Source organism: Ranitomeya imitator, chromosome 1 (genome assembly GCF_032444005.1).
Source record: "Ranitomeya imitator isolate aRanImi1 chromosome 1, aRanImi1.pri, whole genome shotgun sequence".
Lineage (NCBI taxonomy): Eukaryota > Metazoa > Chordata > Amphibia > Anura > Dendrobatidae > Ranitomeya > Ranitomeya imitator.
In genome coordinates this window covers 239,953,390-239,969,551 of record NC_091282.1, presented here as the reverse complement: position 1 = coordinate 239,969,551, position 16,162 = coordinate 239,953,390, and positions in this window count along the sequence as shown.

The following is a 16,162-nucleotide window of genomic DNA, read 5'->3' as shown; positions in this document are numbered from 1 at the left end:
AGAGGGTATATACATAAAGTTTTGCACCATATTCATGGCTGCATGCCTAATCTAAATTCCCTTCAAGTTAGCACAATCCAATAAGTAAAGCCAATAGTAGAACCATAGCTATCTCAAGTAAATACTAATATGTATACTAGCCTCACACAAACCTCAATGCCAGCTCGGATAGATAAATAAAGTTTAATACATAACCTGTATATGCAGCACCTTCCCCGACGCGCGTTTCGCGTTCCGCTTCTTCTAAGGGGGTCTGTATAGTGTGTATCATTCGCTCGTTCTATTTATATAAAATAAATTAATTAAATAGAACGAGCGAATGATACACACTATACAGACCCCCTTAGAAGAAGCGGAACGCGAAACGCGCGTCGGGGAAGGTGCTGCATATACAGGTTATGTATTAAACTTTATTTATCTATCCGAGCTGGCATTGAGGTTTGTGTGAGGCTAGTATACATATTAGTATTTACTTGAGATAGCTATGGTTCTACTATTGGCTTTACTTATTGGATTGTGCTAACTTGAAGGGAATTTAGATTAGGCATGCAGCCATGAATATGGTGCAAAACTTTATGTATATACCCTCTCTATAGCATAATAGACCTCACTTGAATCTTTATATTGTCTCTGTAAGGGCTCTTTATATGTGCCTCTATGTCAGTATGAATTAACAACTACGTTTACTTGGAAATTGCTTATATGGTCCTGTTACTAGTTACCTGTATATGGCAGCACTATCTTGTATGCATATGTATCTCCACTTTGATATGGTTTTATCGATGTATTGAATAAAGATATTCTCATTTAAATATTTAAAGTTTGGCATCAGCTTCCGTTTATTTATAAGGTGTATATGTATATAGTATATACCTGCTGTATGTCATCTCCTCCTCTATATACCTATACCGCGTTCACACGTTATTTGGTCAGTATTTTTACCTCAGTATTTGTAAGCTAAATTGGCAGCCTGATAAATCCCCAGTCAACAGGAAGCCCTCCCCCCTGGCAGTATATATTAGCTCACACATACACATAATAGACAGGTCATGTGACTGACAGCTGCCGTATTTCCTATATGGTACATTTGTTGCTCTTGTAGTTTGTCTGCTTATTAATCAGATTTTTATTTTTGAAGAATAATACCAGACTTGTGTGTGTTTTAGGGCGAGTTTCATGTGTCAAGTTGTGTGTGTTGAGTTGCATGTGGCAACATGCATGTAGCGAATTTTGTGAGATGAGTTTTGTGTGGCGACATGCGTGTAGCAACTTTTTGTGTGTTGAGTTGCATGTGACAGGTTAGTGTAGCAAGTTGTGTGCAGCAAGTTTTGTGCATGGCGAGTTTTGCGCGTGGCGAGCTTTATGTGTGGTGCGTTTTGAGTATGTGCAAGTTTTGTGTGAGGCAACTTTTACATGTGTTGCAAATTTTTTGTGCATGTGGCAATTTTTCTGCGTGGGCAAGTTTTGCATGTGGCGAGTTTTCCATGAGGTGAGTTTTGCACGTGTGGCGAGATTAGCGTGAGCCTAGTTTTGTATGTGGCGAGTTTTGCGCGTGGCGAGTTTTGAGCGGCGATTTTTGTGTTTCGACTTTTATATGGCGAGGTTGGTGTATGTGTGGTGAAATGTTTGCTGAGGGTGGTATATGTTTTCAAGCACATGGTAGTGTGTGGTGCATTTTGGGTGTGTGTTCATATCCCCGTGTGTGGTGAGTATCCCATATCGGGGCCCCACCTTAGCAACTGTACGGTATATACTCTTTGGCGCCATCGCTCTCACTCTTTAAGTCCCCCTTGTTCACATCTGGCAGCTGTCAATTTGCCTCCAACACTTTTCCTTTCACTTTTTCCCCATTATGTAGATAGGGGCAAAATTGTTTGGTGAATTGGAAAGCGCGGGGTTAAAATTTCACCTCACAACATAGCCTATGACACTCTCAGGGTCCAGACGTGTGACTGTGCAAAATTTTGTGGCTGTAGCTGCGACGCCTCCAACACTTTTCCTTTCACTTTTTCCCCATTATGTAGATAGGGGCAAAATTGTTTGGTGAATTGGAAAGCGCGGGGTTAAAATTTCGCCTCACAACATAGCCTATGACGCTCTCGGGGTCCAGATGTGTGAAAATTTTGTGGCTGTAGCGGCGACGGTGCAGATGCCAATCCCGGACATACACACATACACACACACATACACACATTCAGCTTTATATAGTAGATAACAAATACATTTATACTCACCTAATGTCCATTCCATTGAAGCCATCGTCTCCTATAATAAGGGTAGATCCCAAGCCTTGTCTGCATCTGTGGTCTCCCATTCTGCTTCGGCCACTGTGGGTGCTGCAGAGTATAGACGACGGTCCCAGCATCTTGCTCAGGCTTGTGCTATTCATCTGGTTACTGCTGGCTCTTCAGCCAAGTCTATAGTAACCAGTGGTAGGCAGCGACGAACGGACGCTCTGGAAGCTAAGTCCAGAAATCTCCCTACTGAGCATGCTCGTAATGTGGTGGCTAGGGTTGAGCGACCTTGACCTTTTTAGAGTCGAGCCGTGTTTCGCGAAATCCGACTATCTTAAAAGTCGAGTCGAGTGGAATCAGCCGATTATCGCGAAAAGTCGGGTATCGACCGAAACACGAAACCCAATGCAAGTCAATGGGGGAGCATAGTCGGCAGTGAGTGGAGGCCAGGAAAACACCTACACTGCCCATTTTAATGGCAAAAACATCCATTCTTGTTACAGAAGCTTGTCAATCGTAATTTAGCTTATAATAATTGGAAGGTATTTGAAATTGGGGGTCATTTGGCTAAAGTTGTGGGGGGTAGGGCTGGTTCAAGTAATTAGTGGGCCCAGTAAATCTGGACCACGTCACGGCAGTGGAGCAGGGAGAGGTAAGTATTTCAACTTTGCAAGTGCTGTGATCCTGAGCAAGCAGGGGGGGCCCACTCGTTGGCATTGGCACTGGCACAGGGCCCCTCAAAGTACAGCGGTGTGTTTGCACGGCGGGGTCGCCTCCCACCGGCAGCAACACTTTTGCGTACTATGAGGGGCCCTGTGCCAGTGACGTCGCCAACGACTATTCCTCCCCCCACCTGATGAAGGAATCTGCACCTTCCTCTTTGTCCCCGTGTAAGGTGGTATGGTATGCGGGAAGGGGAACCTGACTTTCAGCAGGGTCACAATCTTGCAGTGTAGCGTGCATGGGGAATGTTGCGTTATGGGTCAATTTACCAGCAGACTTATCTATTACTGGCTGGGCAATGGGCAGGATGAGGAGGAAACACAGATAGAGGACCAAAGAATAAAGTGGGCTAAATGCAGTTCAAAATTGGTAACAGGACTAACCAGGGGGCATTGTTTTGTTCAGTGGAGGACAACTGGAATGAGAGGCTGACACAGAGAGTAGGCCCAAATCTGTAAGTAGTCTAAATGCAGTTCAAAATTGGCAAGAGTAGTAAACAGGCGGCACAGCTTTGTTCACTGTAGGAGAACAGCAAGGAGCGGCAGACACAGATAGAAGGCCCCAACCCAACTAGTAGGCCCACTGCAGTTTTAAAATTCCAATAGGCTGAAAACTAGATAATTGTAGGTCATTTTTTGTAAAGAGGACAGCTGTATTGAGTGGCGCAGCCAGACACTACAAGTAGGCCTTAAACCACAAAGTTGGCTCGACACTGGTTTAAAAAAAGTTACATGAGTACACGTTCTGCATTGTTGTGCTCAGTGGAGGACAATTGGAAGGAGGGACCGCAAAAAGACTTTGTAGGCGTAAAATTAGAAAATAGGCTCTATGCAGCTTCGATTATGTGGCAACCTGGAGAACACCTTGGAGCGGCAGACACCGTCTCTACGACCCAGACCCAACTTGTGGGCCTAATGTAGTGTTGTTTCAACAACTACTTAAGAGGGACATGAAGATTGAAGCAATGGAGAGGAAACCTGGAGAACACCTTGGATTGGAAGACACCGTCTCTACAACCCAGACCCAACTTGTAGGCCGAATGCAGTGTTGTTTTCAAAAACTACTAAACAAGAGCTTTAAGATTGAAGCAATGGAGAGGAAACCTGGAGAACACCTTGGAGCGGAAGACACCGTCTCTACACCCCATACCCAATTTGTAGGCCTAATGCAGTGTAGTTTTCAACAACTACTAAACGAGAGTCGGAAGATCGAAGCAATGGAGAGGAAACCTGGGGAACACCTTGGAGTGGAACACACTGTCTCTACACCCCATACCCAATTTGTAGGCCTAATGCAGTGTAGTTTTCAACAACTACTAAACGAGAGTCGGAAGACCCAAGCAATGGAGAGGAAACCTGGGGAACACCTTGGAGTGTAACACACCGTCTCTCTACACCCCATACCCAATTTGTAGGCCTAATGCAGTGTAGTTTTCAACAACTACTAAACGAGAGTAGGAAGATCGAAGCAATGTGGACGAAACCTGGGGAACACCTTGGAGTGTAAAACACCGTCTCTCTACACCCCATACCCAATTTGTAGGCCTAATGCAGTGTAGTTTTCAACAACTACTAAACGAGAGTAGGAAGATCGAAGCAATGTGGACGAAACCTGGGGAACACCTTGGAGTGTAACACACCGTCTCTCTACACCCCATACCCAATTTGTAGGCCTAATGCAGTGTAGTTTTCAACAACTACTAAACGAGAGTAGGAAGATCGAAGCAATGTGGATGAAACCTGGGGAACACCTTGGAGTGTAACACACCGTCTCTCTACACCCCATACCCAATTTGTAGGCCTAATGCAGTGTAGTTTTCAACAACTACTAAACGAGAGTAGGAAGATCGAAGCAATGTGGACGAAACCTGGGGAACACCTTGGAGTGTAACACACCGTCTCTCTACACCCTATACCCAATTTGTAGGCCTAATGCAGTGTAGTTTTCAACAACTACTAAACGAGAGTAGGAAGATCGAAGCAATGTGGACGAAACCTGGGGAACACCTTGGAGTGTAACACACCGTCTCTCTACACCCCATACCCAATTTGTAGGCCTAATGCAGTGTAGTTTTCAACAACTACTAAACGAAAGTAGGAAGATCAAAGCAATGTGGACGAAACCTGGGGAACACCTTGGAGTGTAACACACCGTCTCTCTACACCCCATACCCAATTTGTAGGCCTAATGCAGTGTAGTTTTCAACAACTACTAAACGAGAGTCAGAAGACCCAAGCAATGGAGAGGAAACCTGGGGAACACCTTGGAGTGTAACACACCGTCTCTCTACACCCCATACCCAATTTGTAGGCCTAATGCAGTGTAGTTTTCTACAACTACTAAACGAGAGTCGGAAGATCGAAGCAATGGAGAGGAAACCTGGGGCACACCCTACCAAAGTAGTAGCCCCAATGCAGTTTTAAAATTCCTAGAGGCTGAAAACAAGACTATTGACGCTCTGCTTTTTTCAAAGGAGGACAGCTGTATTGAGTGGCGCAGACAGACACAGGTAGTAGGCCTTAAACCAAAAATGTGGCTCACTGCAGTTTAAAAAAGGTTACAGGGGTACACAAGCAGCATTGCTCTGGTCAGTGGAGGACAAATTCAATAGTGGACCGCAGACAGACTTTGTACGCCTACTATTAAAAAAAGGATGCTCTATGCAATTAAAAATAGGTTCCAGGGGTCCACGGGCAGCAGTGGTGTGGTCAGTGGACGAGTATTGGAAGGAGGGACTGCAGACAGGCGTAGTAGGCCTAACATAACAAAATTAGGTTGTAGGCACTTTAAAATTGGTTCCAGGGGTACACGTGCAGCAGTGGTGTGGTCAGCGGAGGACAATTTGAATTAAGGACTGCAGACAGACTTTGTAGGCTGTCCCCTGTGGACCATGCATCCAACACATTAACCCAGTGCGCCGTAATGGACACGTAACTTTTTGTGGACATGCCTACTGGTCCATGCGTCTCTTGTCAGGTGCACCTTTCTACTGTTTGATTGCCTGAGTGCTATGACAATGCAGACTTTTTCATGCCGGTGGAGGGCTGGGATGGCATTTCTCGCAAAACAAATGTCGACTGGGTAGCTTGAACCGTGGTCCATCGTAGTTCATCTGGGCTTTCTAACTATAAAACAAAGAAGAAAAGGAGGCTCCATGCACTTTCAGCTGGGTTCCAGGGGTACACGGCCAGCATTGGTCTGGTCAGTGGAGAACTATTGGAAGGAGGGACCGCAGACAGGCTTCGAAGGCCTAACATAATAAATTAGGGCTGAAGGCACTTTAACATTGGTTCCAGGGATACACGGGCAGCAGTAGACTGGTCAGTGGAGGCCTAGTGGAAGGAGGGAACGCAGACAGGCTTCGAAGGCCTAACATAATAAATTAGGGCTGTAGGCACTTTAACATTGGTTCCAGGGATACACGGGCAGCAGTAGACTGGTCAGTGGAGGCCTAGTGGAAGAAGGGACCACAGACAGGCTTCGAAGGCCTAACATAATAAATTAGGGCTGTGGGCACTTTAACATTGGTTCCAGGGATACACGGGCAGCAGTAGACTGGTCAGTGGAGGCCTAGTGGAAGGAGGGAACGCAGACAGGCTTCGAAGGCCTAACATAATAAATTAGGGCTGTAGGCACTTTAACATTGGTTCCAGGGATACACGGGCAGCAGTAGACTGGTCAGTGGAGGCCTAGTGGAAGAAGGGACCACAGACAGGCTTCGAAGGCCTAACATAATAAATTAGGGCTGTAGGCACTTTAACATTGGCTCCAGGGATACACGGGCAGCAGTAGACTGGTCACTGGAGGCCTAGTGGAAGGAGGGACCGCAGACAGGCTTCGAAGGCCTAACATAATAAATTAGAGCTGTAGGCACTTTAACATTGGCTCCAGGGATACACGGGCAGCAGTAGACTGGTCAGTGGAGGCCTAGTGGAAGGAGGGACCGCAGACAGGCTTCGAAGGCCTAACATAATAAATTAGGGCTGTAGGCACTTTAACATTGGTTCCAGGGATACACGGGCAGCAGTAGACTGGTCAGTGGAGGCCTAGTGGAAGGAGGGACCACAGACAGGCTTCGAAGGCCTAACATAATAAATTAGGGCTGTAGGCACTTTAACATTGGCTCCAGGGATACACGGGCAGCAGTAGACTGGTCACTGGAGGCCTAGTGGAAGGAGGGACCACAGACAGGCTTCGAAGGCCTAACATAATAAATTAGGGCTGTAGGCACTTTAACATTGGCTCCAGGGATACACGGGCAGCAGTAGACTGGTCAGTGGAGGCCTAATGGAAGGAGGGACCGCAGACAGGCTTCGAAGGCCTAACATAATAAATTTGGGCTGTAGGCATTTTAACATTGGTTCCAGGGGTACACGGGCAGCAGTAGACAGGTCAGTGGAGGCCTAGTGGAAGGAGGGACCGCAGACAGGCTTCGAAGGCCTAGCATAATAAATTAGGGCTGAAGGCATTTTAACATTGGTTCCAGGGGTACACGGGCAGCAGTAGACAGGTCAGTGGAGGTCTAGTGGAAGGAGGGACCGCAGACAGGCTTCAAAGGCCTAACATAATAAATTAGGGCTGTGGGCACTTTAACATTGGTTCCAGGGATACACGGGCAGCAGTAGACTGGTCAGAGGAGGCCTAGTGGAAGGAGGGACCGCAGACAGGCTTCGAAGGCCTAACATAATAAATTAGGGCTGTAGGCACTTTAACATTGGTTCCAGGGAGACACGGGCAGCAGTAGACTGGTCAGAGGAGGCCTAGTGGAAGGAGGGACCGCAGACAGGCTTCGAAGGCCTAACATTATAAATTAGGGCTGTAGGCATTTTAACATTGGTTCCAGGGGTACACGGGCAGCAGTAGACAGGTCAGTGGAGGCCTAGTGGAAGGAGGGACCGCAGACAGGCTTTGAAGGCCTAACATAATAAATTAGGGCTGTAGGCATTTTAACATTGGTTCCAGGGGTACACGGGCAGCAGTATACAGGTCAGTGGAGGCCTAGTGGAAGGAGGGACTGCAGACAGGCTTCGAAGGCCTAACATAATAAATTAGGGCTGTAGGCATTTTAACATTGGTTCCAGGGGTACACGGGCAGCAGTAGACAGGTCAGTGGAGGCCTAGTGGAAGGAGGGACCGCAGACAGGCTTCGAAGGCCTAACATAATAAATTAGGGCTGTAGGCATTTTAACATTGGTTCCAGGGGTACACGGGCAGCAGTAGACAGGTCAGTGGAGGCCTAGTGGAAGGAGGGACCGCAGACAGGCTTCAAAGGCCTAACATAATAAATTAGGGCTGTGGGCACTTTAACATTGGTTCCAGGGATACACGGGCAGCAGTAGACTGGTCAGAGGAGGCCTAGTGGAAGGAGGGACCGCAGACAGGCTTCGAAGGCCTAACATAATAAATTAGAGCTGTAGGCACTTTAACATTGGTTCCAGGGATACACGGGCAGCAGTAGACTGGTCAGAGGAGGCCTAGTGGAAGGAGGGACCGCAGACAGGCTTCGAAGGCCTAACATAATAAATTAGTGCTGTAGGCATTTTAACATTGGTTCCAGGGTTACACGGGCAGCAGTAGACAGGTCAGTGGAGGCCTAGTGGAAGGAGGGACCGCATACAGGCTTTGAAGGCCTAACATAATAAATTAGGGCTGTAGGCATTTTAACATTGGTTCCAGGGGTACACGGGCAGCAGTAGACAGGTCAGTGGAGGCCTAGTGGAAGGAGGGACCGCAGACAGGCTTCGAAAGCCTAACATAATAAATTAGGGCTGTAGGCATTTTAACATTGGTTCCAGGGGTACACGGGCAGCAGTAGACAGGTCAGTGGAGGCCTAGTGGAAGGAGGGACCGCAGACAGGCTTCGAAGGCCTAACATAATAAAATTTGGCTGTAGGCACTTTAAAATTGGTTCCAGGGGAACACGGGCAGCAGTAGACAGGTCAGTGGAGGCCTGGTGGAAGGATGGACCGCAGACAGGCTTCGAAGGCCTAACATAATAAAATTGGGCTGTAGGCACTTTTAATTCTCTTGCAGGGGTACACAGGCAGTGGGCACCATTGGTGTTGTCAGCGGCGGCCGATTGTAATGAGTGTCTGCCAGTTAGTAGTCCCAAAAAATAAATACATGTTAATGTCTCGCATTACAACAAAAAGAAAAACCAAAAGGGTGCAATCATTAGGTACAGGGGTAGGCTCCTCTGCGTAGTTTCAGACCTAGTAATTTGGCGCAAAGTATTTACTTGGGTAAATATAGGACACTGCCCCTGACTATGTTATGTACAATCATACATGTCAACACAATGGTATTGTCAGTGGCAGGAATTTACGGATGTCAGCGCATAGACTAAACATAGGTGGAACTGTGAGAGATAATTGTGCAAGTGGTAGAGCAATGTTTGAGCTGGGGGTGGGGGAACTCTCTTGTGGCCGGCGGTACATGCCAGGGCCCCTCATGTTACAACAGTGTGTCTGACGTTGGGTGCGCACCACCACCGCCAGAGACACTTTATTGTACTATGAGGGACCCAGTGGCAGTGCCGTAGACCAAAAGCGGGCACACCCACCTCTTCAGACAAACAGCACTCTCATGGGTGCTTGCGCCAAGTGGCGATACCACGGCCCCGTGTGGGGAGTTTGGCCATTTAGGGAGGTGTAAACATGTCGTATGCTGGACAATCAGCTGCTGCAAATTACGAGATTGGTAAAGTCATTCAGAGTAGTCCACAGGCAATACCTTTTCATAGGAAAGCTAGGTGTCGGCCGGGCAAGGTGGGGCAAAAGAATTCGAAATCCAGTTGTGGTTCATTTTAATGAAGGTTAGATCATCAACATTTTGGGTGGCCAGACAAGTCCTTTTTTCGGTTAATATTGAACCTGCAGCACTGAATACTCTTTCTGATAGGACACTAGCTGCCGGGCAAGCAAGCTCCTGCAATGCATATTCTGCCAATTCTGGCCAGGTGTCTAATTTGGATGTCCAGTAATCAAATGGGAATGACGGTTGAGGTAGAACATCGATAAGTGATGAAAAATAGTTAGTAACCATACTGGACAAATGTTGTCTCCTGTCACTTTGAATTGATGCAGCAGTACCTGTCCTGTCTGCGGTCATAGCAAAATCACTCCACAACCTGGTCAGAAAACCCCTCTGTCCAACGCCACTTCAGATTTCTGCACCTCTAACACTTCTGTTCTGCTGCCCCCTGCTGCTCGTGTGAGAACGATCACGGGCGCTGTGTGCTGGGAATGCCTGAAGCAAGCGGTCAACAAGAGTTGATTGTTTGGTTGCTAATATTAGTTCCAAGTTCTCATGTGGCATAATATTTTGCAATTTGCCTTTATAGCGAGGATCAAGGAGGCAGGCCAACCAGTAATCGTCATCGTTCATAATTTTAGTAATGCGTGTGTCCCTTTTGAGGATACGTAAGGCATAATCCGCCATGTGGGCCAAACTTCCAGTTGTCAAATCTGCGGTTGTGCTTGGTTGAGGGGCAGTTTCAGGCAAATCTACGTCACTTGTGTACCTCAAAAAACCAGAACCCGGCCTTGCCACGCCACCAATTTCCAGTGGCCCCGGAAAAGCTTCCTCATTAAAAATATACTCATCCCCATCATCCTCCTCGTCCTCCTCCTCTTCGCCCGCTACCTCGTCCTGTACACTGCCCTGACCAGACAATGGCTGACTGTCATCAAGGCTTTCCTCTTCCTCTGCTGCAGACGCCTGATTTTTTATGTGCGTCAAACTTTGCATCAGCAGACGCATTAGGGGGATGCTCATGCTTATTATGGCGTTGTCGGCACTAACCAGCCTGTCTGCACTACTCATCCCCATCATCCTCCTCGTCCTCCTCCTCTTCGCCCGCTACCTCGTCCTGTACACTGCCCTGACCAGACAATGGCTGACTGTCATCAAGGCTTTCCTCTTCCTCTGCTGCAGACGCCTGATTTTTTATGTGCGTCAAACTTTGCATCAGCAGACGCATTAGGGGGATGCTCATGCTTATTATGGCGTTGTCTGCACTAACCAGCCGTGTGCATTCCTCAAAACACTGAAGGACTTGACACATGTCTTGTATCTTCGACCACTGCACACCTGACAACTCCATGTCTGCCATCCTACTGCCTGCCCGTGTATGCGTATCCTCCCACAAAAACATAACAGCCCGCCTCTGTTCGCACAGTCTCTGAAGCATGTGCAGTGTTGAGTTCCACCTTGTTGCAACGTCTATGATTAAGCGATGCTGGGGAAGGTTCAAAGACCGCTGATAGGTCTGCATACGGCTGGAGTGTACGGGCGAACGGCGGATATGTGAGCAAAGTCCGCGCACTTTGAGGAGCAGGTCGGATAACCCCGGATAAGTTTTCAGGAAGCACTGCACCACCAGGTTTAAGGTGTGAGCCAGGCAAGGAATGTGTTTCAGTTGGGAAAGGGAGATGGCAGCCATGAAATTCCTTCCGTTATCACTCACTACCTTGCCTGCCTCAAGATCTACTGTGCCCAGCCACGACTGCGTTTCTTTCTGCAAGAACTCGGACAGAACTTCCGCGGTGTGTCTGTTGTCGCCCAAACACTTCATAGCCAATACAGCCTGCTGACGCTTGCCAGTAGCTGCCCCATAATGGGACAACTGGTGTGCAACAGTGGCAGCTGCGGATGGAGTGGTTGGGCGACTGCGATCTGTGGACGAGCTCTCGCTTCTGCAGGAGGACGAGGAGGAGGAGGAGGGGGTGCGAACGCCTACAGCCAACTGTTTCCTAGACCGTGGGCTAGGCAGAACTGTCCCGAAATTGCTGTCCCCTGTGGACCCTGCATCCACCACATTCACCCAGTGTGCCGTGATGGACACGTAACGTCCCTGGCCATGCCTACTGGTCCATGCATCTGTTGTCAGGTGCACCTTTGTACTCACAGATTGCCTGAGTGCATGGACTATGCGCTCTTTAACATGCTGGTGGAGGGCTGGGATGGCTTTTCTCGAAAAGAAGTGTCGACTGGGTAGCTCGTAGCATGGTACAGCGTAGTCCATCAGGGCTTTGAAAGCTTCACTTTCAACTAACCGGTAGGGCATCATCTCTAACGAGATTAGTCTAGCTATGTGGGCGTTCAAACCCTGTGTATGCGGATGCGAGGATAAGTACTTCCTTTTTCTAACCAGAATCTCATGTAGGGTGAGCTGGACTGGAGAGCTGGAGATCGTGGAACTAGCGGGTGTGCCGGTGGACATGGCAGACTGAGAGACGGTTGGAGACAGTATTGTTTCCGCCTGTGCCCTAGATGCAGTGTTTCCTACTACGAAACTGGTGACTCCCTGACCCTGACTGCTTTGGCCTGGCAAAGAAACCTGCACAGATACTGCAGGTGGTGCAGGGTGCTACAACCTTAAGGGACGTTTGGTAGTTAGTCCAGGCTTGCAAATGCAAGGTGGTTAAATGTCTATGCATGCAACTTGTATTCAGACTTTTCAGATTCTGACCTCTGCTTAAGGTAGTTGAACATTTTTGACAGATGACTTTGTGCGGATCAATTGGATGTTGTTTAAAAAATGCCAAACTGCACTCTTTCGAGCCTCGGATCCCTTTTCAGGCATTGCAGACTGAGCTTTAACCGGATGGACACGCTGTCCTCCAACAGGTTTTGGCTTTGCCACGCGTTTTGTCGCATCTACGGGCCCGGCAGATGGAACCTGTTGCGATGTTGATGCCTGCTGCGGCCCCTCCTCCTCCGCTTCAGAACTACTGCCGCCTGCACCCTGTTCCCCCAATGGCTGCCAATCGGGGTCAACAACTGGGTCATCTATAACCTCCTCTTCTAGCTCGTGCGCAACTTCGTCTGTGTCACCGTGTAAGTCGGTGGTAGAGCGTTCGTGAAGGGGCAACATAGTCTCATCAGGGTCTGATTCTGGATCAGTACCCTGCGAGGGCAATGTTGTGGTCTGAGTCAAAGGACCAGCATAGTAGTCTGGCTGTGGCTGTGCATCAGTGCACTCCATGTCAGATTCAACTTGTAATGGGCATGGCCTGTTAACTGCTTCACTTTCTAAGCCAGGGACGGTATGTGTAAAGAGCTCCATGGAGTAACCCGTTGTGTCGCCTGCTGCATCCTTCTCTGTTGTTGTTTTTGCTGAAGAGGACAAGGAAGCGACTTGTCGCTGACCGTGAACATCCAATAACGACGCGCTGCTTTTACATTTACCAGTTTCAAAAGAGGAGGCAAAAGAGCTAGAGGCTGAGTCAGCAAGGTAAGCCAAAACTTGCTCTTGCTGCTCCGGCTTTAAAAGCGGTTTTCCTACTCCCAGAAAAGGGAGCGTTCGAGGCAGGCCTTCTGTAGCCAGACGACGAACCTGGCTCCACAGCTCCAGACTTAGGTGCAATATTTTTTTTCCCACGACCACCTGGTGCTCCACTACCACTACCATCATTACCAGCTGACAATGAACGCCCACGGCCACGACCTCTTCCACCAGACTTCCTCATTGTTTTAAAAACGTAACCAAAGTAACGGTATTTGTTACTGTCAAACAACTTACACGGTGAGCTATAGCTTCAGTATGATTTAGATATCCCTTTACAGGTGGGTGAGGCCGCAAGGAAAATCAGGCACAATGTTACACACTCTGTTTTCGGTGGCACCAAATGAGAGAGATGCCACACACGCAGGACTGTCACTCAAGCAGAAATGTCAATATTGATCTCCCACTTTTTTTTTTATTTGTCCAGGGAGAATTTAGAAACCAAAAAAAAAAAATAGGCTTTCTATGGCCCACTATTTGAGAGAGAGATGGCACACCCAGGAGTCAAGACTGGCACACAAGCAGAAAGGGCAATATTAATCTCCCACTGTTTTTTTTTTATTTTTTCAGGGAGACTTTAGAAACACAATAAAAAAATAAATAGGCTTTCTATGGCCCACTATTTGAGAGAGAGAGATGGCACACCCAGGAGTCAAGACTGTCACACAAGCAGAAAGGGCAATATTAATCTCCCACTGTTTTTTTTTTTTTTTTTTCAGGGAGACTTTAGAAACAAAATAAAATAAAATGATTTTTTCAGGAAGAATTTAGAAACCAAATAAAATAAAATGATTTTTTCAGGGAGAATTTAGAAGCCAAATAAAAAAAATGATTTTTTCAGGGAGAATTTAGAAACCAAATAAAAAAAAAATAGGCTTTCTATGGCCCACTATTTAAGAGAGAGAGATGGCACACCCAGGAGTCAGGAGTGGCACACAAGCAGAAAGGGCAATATTTATCTCCCACTGATTTCTTTTTCATTTTTTCAGGGAAAATTTAGAAACCCAATAAAAAAAATAGGCTTTCTATGGCCCACTATTTGAGAGAGAGAGATGGCACACCCAGGAGTCAAGACTGGCACACAAGCAGAAAGGGCAATATTAATCTCCCACTGATTTTTTTTTATTTTTTCAGGGAGACTTTAGAAACAAAATAAAATAAAATGATTTTCTCAGGAAGAATTTAGAAACCAAATAAAATAAAATGATTTTTTCAGGGAGAATTTAGAAACCAAATAATAAAAAAAAAAGGCTTTCTATGGCCCACTATTTGAGAGAGAGAGATGGCACACCCAGGAGTCAAGACTGGCACACAAGCAGAAAGGGCAATATTAATCTCCCACTGTTTTTTTTTTACTTTTTCAGGGAGACTTTAGAAACCCAATAAAAAAAAATAGGCTTTCCATGGCCCACTATTTGAGAGAGAGAGATGGCACACCCAGGAGTCAAGACTGGCACACAAGCAGAAAGGGCAATATTAATCTCCCACTGTTTTTTTTTATTTTTTCAGGGAGACTTTAGAAACAAAATAAAATAAAATGATTTTTTCAGGAAGAATTTAGAAACCAAATAAAATAAAATGATTTTTTCAGGGAGAATTTAGAAACCAAATAAAAAAAAAAATAGGCTTTCTATGGCCCACTATTTGAGAGAGAGAGAGATGGCACACCCAGGAGTCAAGACTGGCACACAAGCAGAAAGGGCAATATTAATCTCCCACTGATTTTTTTTTTTTTGTTTCAGGGAGAATTCAGAAACCCAATAAAAAAAATTAGGCTTTCTATGGCCCAGTGCCCACTATTTGAGAGAGAGAGATGGCACACCCAGGAGTCAAGACTGTCACACAAGCAGAAAGGGCAATATTAATCTCCCACTGATTTTTTTTTATTTTTTCAGGGAGACTTGAGAAACAAAATAAAATAAAATGATTTTTTCAGGAAGAATTTAGAAACCAAATAAAAAAAATGATTTTTTCAGGGAGAATTTAGAAACCAAATAAAAAAAAAAATAGGCTTTCTATGGCCCACTATTTGAGAGAGAGAGATGGCACACCCAGGAGTCAGGAGTGGCACACAAGCAGAAAGGGCAATATTAATCTCCCACTGATTTCTTTTTGATTTTTTCAGGGAGAATTTAGAAACCCAATAAAAAAAAAAATAGGCTTTCTATGGCCCACTATTTGAGAGAGAGAGATGGCACACCCAGGAGTCAGGAGTGGCACACAAGCAGAAAGGGCAATATTAATCTCCCACTGATTTTTTTTGATTTTTTCAGGGAGAATTTAGAAACCCAATAAAAAAAAAATTAATAGGCTTTCTATGGCCCACTATTTGAGAGAGAGATGGCACACTCAGGACTGGCACAGAAGCCCAAAGGCCAATATTAATCTCCCACTGTTTTTCTTTTTTATCTGGGAGAATTTATAAACCCCACAAAAAAACAGAAAAATGAAAAGGCTTTCTATGGCCCACTATGTGAGAGAGATGGCACACACAGGGATGGAACTCTAGCAGAAATGCCAATCTTAATCTCCCACAACTTATTTTTTTAGGGAGAATTAAAAAAAAAAAAAAAAAAACAGGGACTGTCCTACAATTACTATCTCCCTGCAGTAATCTCAGCCAGGTATGGCAGGCAGCAATAAGGAGTGGACTGATGCACAAATTAAATAAAAAGTGTGGACAAACAAACAAGATAGCTGTGCAGAAAGGAAGGAACAGCAGGATTTGTGCTTTGAAAAAAGCAGTTGGTTTGCACAGCGGCATACACACAGCAATGCAGCTATCAGGGAGCCTTCTAGGGCAGCCCAATGAGCTACAGCGCTGAGGAAAAAAAAAAGTAGCTTCCACTGTCCCTGCAAACAAAAGGTGGTGTTGGACAGTGGAAATCGCTACAGCACAAGCGGTTTGGTGGTTAAT